This window comes from Carassius auratus, unplaced genomic scaffold (genome assembly GCF_003368295.1).
Source record: "Carassius auratus strain Wakin unplaced genomic scaffold, ASM336829v1 scaf_tig00025657, whole genome shotgun sequence".
Lineage (NCBI taxonomy): Eukaryota > Metazoa > Chordata > Actinopteri > Cypriniformes > Cyprinidae > Carassius > Carassius auratus.
Window position 1 is genome coordinate 115,776 of NW_020525443.1, and position 9,342 is coordinate 125,117.

Here is a 9,342-nt window from a genome sequence, read left to right on the forward strand (position 1 = left end):
GTGGTGATTTGTGTTGATTATGGATGTTGAAACAGCACGTTCAGTAGATTACCTCCCCTTCCAACAACAGAAAATTAGTTCCAGAACATCAGACATACCTGTGTGTGTGTGTGTGTGTGTGTGTGTTTAAATTCCCACAGCATTTTTCCTAGATGATTTTGTTTTGTGCCCTGAGGAATCACACACAAATACACAGGGCGTAGAATGAGGGTGTGATGGTTTGTGTCATTCATCATAAACTAATTCAGCCCTTACCCATAAACACATACGTACTCAGCCTACTCTGCCTTTACTTCATAATTTTTTTTTTTGTCCAGTAAAAATATCGAAAAGTCATTAGAACAAGATCAAGAAGCAAAAGTGTGTAAGATAGTAAGATGTGTTTTCAGAGAATATCTTTATCTGAATGTATTTTTCTTACCCCATTGACATAATGCTTATTTTTTCTTGTTTACTGTACGTGAGGTTTATTCTTAAACTCTGATAATGGGGTAAAAAAAATGCTTAATTTAAGATATACAGGAGTCTTTTAAAACAACTCTTGTGGAATTTTGCTTCTTATGTAAATATATATTTTCAAAGATGTGTTAATAAATTCCTTGAAAAAAGATAAAATTAGATATATATTCATTGATTTTTTCATTTATTGTTAATTTATTCTAGTGCAGCTGTGTAAAATGGTTTATCTAACCCCATTTCTCTAAATTTCTCTTTCTGTCTTAACCTTAGCAGAAAATTAATACGGAAACAAAAAGCAGACAAAAAAAGGCTCATTATTTGAGCAAAACTGAAAAGATCAACTGAAGATAAATTAAGCCAGATAAAGTCACATTTTTGCTGAAGAAAATCTTCTGTCAGCAGTAAACATCCTTGAACCTTTGTCCAAATCTGACTAGAATAATAATGCAGGAATCTAGAAAGGTAAACATATAGACTATATAGATTATGATATCAGCCTTCATAATCATATGAGATAAGCTACGGTTTTTCTCTGGAGATTAACATGACCTTATCTGCTAACTCTGCCATTAAATCAAATTTTGTTTGGACTTTAGGGAAGTCTTGAAGGAATGGCTCCAGGTGAAGTTTGTGTCTTTGTAGAGCTGACAGATAGATTTGTCTACACGAAGGAGTGAGCTGTTTGAACAGATGAAAGACAGAGAGCCGAGATCTCACGCGCACTGACTTGTGTGTGAACAAGAAGGCTTTAATATCCACACAGCTGTGCATATGAAGAATGAACTTCATGAGGAAAAGTCAAAGTACACAAACTTGAAGATTAATACAGTGTGTAAGATTAATAATGTACGTGTGTGAGTGTGTCAGTCTGCCTGTCTCCTTCACTCAGTATGAGTCTGGGAATTGGTGCATGAGGAAAAATATCTGTAAGTCTAAAGGTCACTGCTGGGATGTGAACGCCAGTGATGCTATGCCAACCTCCTGATGATAACTGGTCGGCTGCCAGAGGATTGCTGGAATGTTGCTGGGTCATCGTCACATAGCGTTTGTGATTGCTGGGTCATTGCCATGTAAAAGATTGATTTGATCAATGACTGCCGATGGAAATGCCAGAATTTGACTGTGTCCACTCCAAAACTTAGAGCTTGAGAGAAAGTGGACGGGCCATATGTGTTGTACATAGCAGGATATATAGCTTTTTATTAAAATATACAGTACAGCATGTTGCTAGCAATGGTAAATTCTCAACCTTTTTACCGTGCAATGGATTAACTTGTTCAGCCTTGGCAGCACAGTGCAATGCCATGAGATTTGCATTTGAAAAATGTACAAACCATCTGCTTCAATACATTACACTTTGATAGCACAGGTTTGGTCTTTCTCTCTTCCTCATCCCTCTTTTTCGCTCACTCTTTGTCCACAGGTAACACTGTTCCCTTTGAGGAGGTTATGTGATTTTAACCTTTGACCCCATGACCCTTGTTAGTGGGTGCTCGGTAAGTTGTGAAACGACTGGCTGTTTGTGGTTCTATGGATTTCGGTGGTGATTGTTGTTCGGCAACAGAACCAGTCGGAGTGTTTTGCTTGTCAAGAAGCACGAGTGTGTGTTAGGTGTATTTTGTGTATGTGTGGATTAGTGGTTTGACTCTGGCTAATCTGCTCATCTCTGGGGAGTCTGGATGCTTGACTGTGTCCAGAGTGTGTGTATGGGCGTTCTTGTCTGTTATGAGTGTGTGTGTGTGTGTGCAAATGAAAGTGTGTAGTTGATTTGTACATGCTGTTTAGGTTTGTATGTGGTCATATAGGTTTAGAAATGTTAATACGTTTTAATCTTGCTGATTTTAAGTGACCTGTATTTTTTGGATAGCAGCCATAGACTAATGCATGTGTGAATGCATCTAATAGACGCAGTGTGTGTGTGTATGCATCGGACTATAAAGTCCCTGCTGTGGCTGGTTTGAGAGGGTAATTGGTGGTAATTGGTAGTAAATGTCCAGAAGGCACAAAGACTATTTCAACTGTGATATATAAACAAAACTGCCAATACTTTACCTATGTGTGTCCAACTTATAAATTACCTTTTTGTATCGGTGGATGACTGGGTGTGTTTTATGCATGGTTTTGCATGTGTGTATATGCATGTGTTTGCCTATGGGACCTATTGCCTTAAGTCAAACCGAAGGATTAGGACCAGGCGCCATATGGAAATGGGAAATTAGCCTGAGGCTCCATGTGTGTGTCCAGAAGGCTTTGTAGAAAGTGCACTGGTATTTCCATTGAGACGTTAAGGCAAAGCGCCCAGATTCTTGACAGGAAACAGACTAATAGTGGACCTGTGCATGTAGGTTAGAGAGTGATTGTGTATATTATTGGGAAGAGAGAGGTATGGTTTTCTAATGTTATTTAAAACAAGTAACAAGTTACAAAACCTACTGAGCAGTTAATAGGGTTAGTTTACCTGAAAATAAACATTCTGTCATCATTTACTCACCATCATGTCCTTCCAAACCAATAAAACTTACTTTGTTCTGTGAAGTACACACACAACAATGGAAGTCAGTAGAGGTCAATGTCATTTTGGACCCCACTGACTTTCATTGTATTAGCGGAAGCATTTTTTAAAATATGTATCACAGAAGTAAGTAATATAGGTTTGAATGAAGTGATGAAAAGGTATGTTATGTTTGTCAGTATCATATTATTATTCCCAGAATATACTGTGACATGCTCAATGGAAATATACATCCGAAAATAAACCATTGTTAAATGTATAGAAAAGAATCGATAGAATTGTTCAGTTTAATAAATTTGTTTACTATTTTACACAATATTTTGTATAAGAGTGTCACAACATGTTAATATCAAACTCCCACAAAGTGTTATAGAGTGCTGCAGAAATGAGTCCCAAACCCCATTTAAAGAGATGTTTAACACAAGCTCATAACATTCTCACAATATATTCTACAGCCTAAAATGCAAGAGTAATACAACACTTTTAAAAAACTTTTACGTTGATTGTTAACAAGTGGGTAAATGAGACAACAGAAGTTGTCAGGGACATTAAACAAGGAAACTTCAAGAAGGAAAACTCATCTATTCACTAGTCTGCTTTCATAGCCTTGTTGTGTTTATAATGGTGTTCTTGTAAACTATTCTAACTCAAACTTCCCAGATTTTTAATAAAGATTAATAGAGTTGTCATAAACTTGATTGGGACATTTGTGTGACAATGCTGTTGCTTGTTTATAGTCTAACTTTTTCCTTCTGGTGATTACGTTTAGGCTTCAGAATTAATAAAAAATGTTATTAATTTGGGAAGATTATCACAAAACGCATTTTCTGCAGACTGCGATTATCCAAAAGTCAATGAATAATATGATTGGCTTTGAGGCCAAGTTCTAGTCTGAATTCATTGTATTGCTCTCTTTAAGTCAAACACATTCAACAATAATCAAAGTGAATAAAATATAAAACTAAATGAAGAAAGATGTGGTCTGGGGTTCTGTTGAGTGGGTTTGGCAGCTGATACAGTTTGTTGGGGCAGATCCAAAGTTTGGATCATTATCAAGGGTCTCGTGGAGTTTTGGGGCAGTTAAGAGGTTCATTGGGGGGCAAATGGTGCTCCTTTAGAGGAGGTTTGGGAGTCAAAGGCTTATCTAAAATAAATCTCAGTGTTTTAAATGGAGGGGAGCACAGAGAAAGGTATTTGTATAAAATAAAAGCAGGATTAAGGTGAGGTCTGCTCTTCATTGGGTTCAGACAGAGTATTAGAGTCTTATAAAACCTTTCTAACATCCTCATTTCCTCACACAGAGATTGGACACACACAAACACACACACAAGCGTTCTCTTCATGATCTCCAAATGTTTATTCAGTGAGCTCAAATTAAAATAGCATAGCCCAGCTTTGTTCAATTGCTGTGTTGTATACATCCGTACACTGAGGCATATATCACCATTTTATGTGGCATTCCCATGAAGACGCCCACAAACACACCCAAAAATCCTCTGGTTGGATATCCGCAATGGCTTTTAGTAGTATTATAAATCAATGTGATTGATTTGTTATGTTGCTGAACTTTGTGTGGGGGGGATTAATTTAGTAAATGAATTGGACACACCCTACCATTACACATTACCACCCGCATACACACACAAGGATCTTGTTTTTTCATTTATGTTTTTTTAATATCTTTGCTATATAAAACTGTTAAAGGGATATTTAACCTCCTGTCATTTCAAACCTACTTATTATTTTTTTTTTTACACAGAACAAGATATTTTAAAATATTGTTTTTAACCAAACAATTTTGGAGACCATTGATTTCCAGTTTCTGAAAATATCCTCTTTTATATTCCACAGAAGAAAGAAAGTCATAAATGTTTGGAAAAATTAATGATGACAATTTTCATTTTTGGGTGAACTATCCCTTGGTTGACTATGTCGGTCTGTTTGTTACACAGAGCTATCATATGACTTCAGAAGACAGAAGTGGTATGGACCACTTTTATGGCACTTTTGTGTCTTCTTAGAAATCTTCAGTCCTCATTTATTGTAACTGCATGGTAAACAGTCTTCAAATTTTCTTCTTTTGTATTCTGATGATGGAAATCATACGGGTTTAGGGGGTTGACATGAGGGAGCTATTCTGTTAAACAGCTACTAAACCTTTTCCACACAAACTTTAGCTGTGTTTACAGTTAAGACCGCAGAATTGCTGATGCTGATGCAGACTCCAGAGGCCACCGAAAAGGCTGAAAACACAGCAACCAGATCAACCACAAAACAGCACTGAAATAAAGCCAGGGAAAGATGTGAGGAACCAGGCTGGGGAGCAGGCAAAGCAAATCTTTTCATCCTTTCGTTTACTAATTTCTGTTCAAACTGAGCAGCTGGCTCTGGATTCTGTTCTGCATCATTATAGCACAGGACAGGGATAAAAGAAAAACAGAATGAAGGATGAAAAGAGGGAAAAGGTTCAAAGTTTCAGCTCTCACAGGTTTAGAATGATGAGCATACACACACACACACATTTAAAAGTTTAGATTTTAAGATTTTTTGTTCAAGTCTTCAAAAGAAGCCTCTGATGCTCACCAAAGCTGCATTTATTTGATTAAAATATAATAAAAATATATAATATTGTGAATTTTTATTATAATTCATAATAATGTATAAATAGTATTATAATAGATTTTTTATATACTTTAACATCTAATTTACTCCTGTGATGAGAAGCTACATTTTCAGTAGCCATTACTCCAGTCTTCAGTGTCACGTGATCCTTCAGGAATCATTCTGATATGTTGATTTGGTACTCAAGAAACAATTATTATTATCAGTGTTGACAACAACTGTACTGCTTGATAAGTTTATTGAAAGTTTATTGAATAGCAAGTTCAAAAGAACAGAATTTATTTGAAGCAGAAACTATCTGTAACATTATATATTTCTTGTCACTTTTGATCAAGTTAATGTGTCCTTCCTAATTAAAAATATTAATTACTCAAAAAAGGCTCCAAACTTTTGAACGTTAGTTTGCATAAACTTTAAATGAGTTTGTAACTATGAATACTTTGAATAACTTGCACTAATTTATTTAATTTATTTATTTTATGTTATACAATTCAAAATAATTAACATGATAATTCATAGTCATGTATAAAATCTCACTTATTATCCATTATTAAAATATTTGAATCCAGAATATTGTTTGACCAGTCGGTATCAATTATTTTACAGGGCTGTGTAACAGGAACAAGTATTTTATCATTTATTTGACTGAAAAATATCTTTCATTGTTCAGAGCTTAATTTTTAGAGGTTACTGAAGCTCAAAACGAGGAGTGTGAGAGACATTTTCTTTTTCTGACATCTAGGAATCTTGATGTGGCCTATTGCACCACTGTAAACATGAATGTCTAATATTTAGCTGTTATCACATTAAAAATAAAGTTTAAAACCATGCATACATTCACAGTTCAACAGACTAAACACACGGGGCATTGATGTGCACAAACTTAAATATTTATTCTAAACCATTTTTCTCAGAAATACACATTCACACACCTGCAAACATACAGACCAACAGGCCACTCAAGCCACACAATTACCTCAAAACACACACACACACACACACACACACACACACACACACACTGTTGTGACAGTTATGATTTATGAGCACTGGGGTTTGGAGGGTAAACAAATAAATGCATTCAGAATGTGCAGGAGGTCAAGGGTCATGGGTCTCGGTCAATGACAATGTCATTATGATCATCTCTGTCAGTGTCATGACCCTAACATCCTTGACCAATCGCTGCAAAGCATTACGCCCTCTCCAGACCACAAACTTGGACATGTTATCAGAACTTCATGAGTAATCACATTTATCCAAAACCCTTATCTGAGTTTCAGGTTATCAAATTACCTTCTCAAATTCAGAGAATCAAGTTAAAAACAGACCCATAACAAGGCCAAATCCACAAATACGTTCCACATAGAGGTTTGAGCATGAATATATTCAGAAATATATGCCAGGGTGCATAATTTAGGGTGCAATTGTACTGTAGTTTTGGGTTTGAATCTGTTCATTAATCTTTTTGTTGACCAGGGAAGGTTTAAGTTGTTGTGTAACTGGCCATATGCCATAAATACACACTATTCTGGAGACTTCCTCTGACAATCTATCTGTCATTAAGCACACAAAGCCCCTGAGCTCTGAGATGTCCAGTCATTTACTATAAATACATGCACCGCTATTACAGTATCTCTCTACAGTATTTCTTTTAGCAAGCTGGCAGGGAATTGTTTGTGTAAATGTATGTGCTTCCACGTGTATTCATTGTTGGAACTGTTATCGGTCTGAGAGAAATAATTTGAAATGAGGAAAGGGTGGGGAGACATGTACACTGGAATATCATCAAAAGGAAAAATAAGACTAATGAGAAAAAGAGCAAAGGAAGAGAGGAGAATGAGTGTTGTGTCAGAGGTCTGAGTACAATCAAGACGTTCTATAATTGACCTCTTTCCTCTTCATGGGTCAAAGGCCAAACCCCAGCAGGGATTTGTGGGTACCTCACATTTCAAATGTCTAGCAGGTGGTTCACACACACTCTTTGATGAAACAACTTATTGTTTTTCTAGAATTTTAATTGTAGTTTTCTGTCTTCTATGAGATCTCAATTAAATTATTATTGTTTTTTTAATATGTGTGTAGAAAGTATAAATGATAAAGAAAATTGTACATACATACAGAATCATTATTTATGTACATTATAGGGGTTGATGGATTATCGGTGCCGATATTAAGCATTTTTATGATTATCGGTATCTGTCATTTTCAATCCGAATTTGCGGAGAAAATAATTTAAAAGCATTTAAAGAAAGTTTTTGTCAGAGCCCTTGTCTTAATTTTGACATTAATTTTCATTTTTACACCAGACCTATTGGTTCAAAATATCAGTTTTCCATCTACTTGATTTGTAATGTCTGGTATCGGCATCAGCCCTTAAAAACACCTCCCTTAAAAACACATATTGGTCGACTCCTAGTACACTACATGCTAAAATGTGGAGACGAGGCTAAGAAAGAATCGGAGGACCTCAACCAATTGAAACACACACCATCTTGAATTTGTTCTCTCAGCCCACCAACATGCTGGCTGTCAGTCTAAATCATTGCCCGAATCCTTCTGTATATTTAGACGTGAGCTGCTGTGTTTGGACCTGGAATGACTGAGTACTCTTTGCAGACTTTAACTGCAAAATGTCCTAGACAATAAACTAAAAGTCTGTTAAAACAGGTTCTAGTACTCCAGACAGTTTGCACTTGGCAAACAGTCATGCTATGTCTGAAATCTTTCCCTATATAATACAAATTCTTTCTCTTTCTCCCTTTCCCTGGTCATTTCTAATCACCCGTTGCTATGACAGGAACAGCTTTGGAAGTGGTATGCTGACATCATGCACTAATGACGTCAGCTTTTTTCTCCATTTGATTGTCCTGATCAAAAGGTCCTGCAGCATCTAAATGCTCCGAAAGTATCCTGACCTCTTTAGACCCCCCTGGCAGATGAACGTGTTTTACAAAAGACACTCTTTGTAACCTCCCCAAAGCAACCCTTGAGTTGATTAAAATCAGCAAGCCGCAACAATAGAGCCAAGTGGCAGATCAAGGGAGAGATGGAATGTGTCCTTAGGTTAAGGCTATATATATTCTGAAGTCAAAATAATCAGAATAGTCTTGCAAAACATCCAAGCACAAACATTTATGGGCAGACTGAGTGCACAGACCAAAGATAAAGGAATCTGTGGTACTGCAAGAGAGCTGAAATACTTTACATTTTTTTGTGAAAATGTCCAAGATACTAGAAAGACATACTTTACAGCTTTGAAATATTTGTGATGCAACAGTCCTCCGTAATATAAATATAATTGCTTCATCACGCCATAGAAGAACCTTTTTTGTCTAAATGGTTCCATAAAGAACCTTAAACATCTGATGAACCTTTCTGTTTCACAAGATGTTCTTTGTGGCGAAAGAAGGTTCTTCAGATTATAAAAAGGTATGAAAGAGCTGGTTCTTTAAAGAACATTTGACTCAATGGTTCATTGTGGAAACAAAAATAGTTATATGCTGTGAATAACTTTTTAAGCACCTTTTTTTTTGAGTGTATGAGACAATGCTTTAAACAATTAGGCACTGTATTTTACTTGAACATTTTTTGAGGTAGTGATTTTATGTTTTTAGTTAATAATAACATTTTAACTAAGATACAATGGCCAGCAAAGTCCTGCTAAAAACAATGTAAAACCAGCTACAATGCAGCCTAGCAGTATGATTTCAGTATGATTTCATGGAATATGGTGTTTAATGATTGTAATT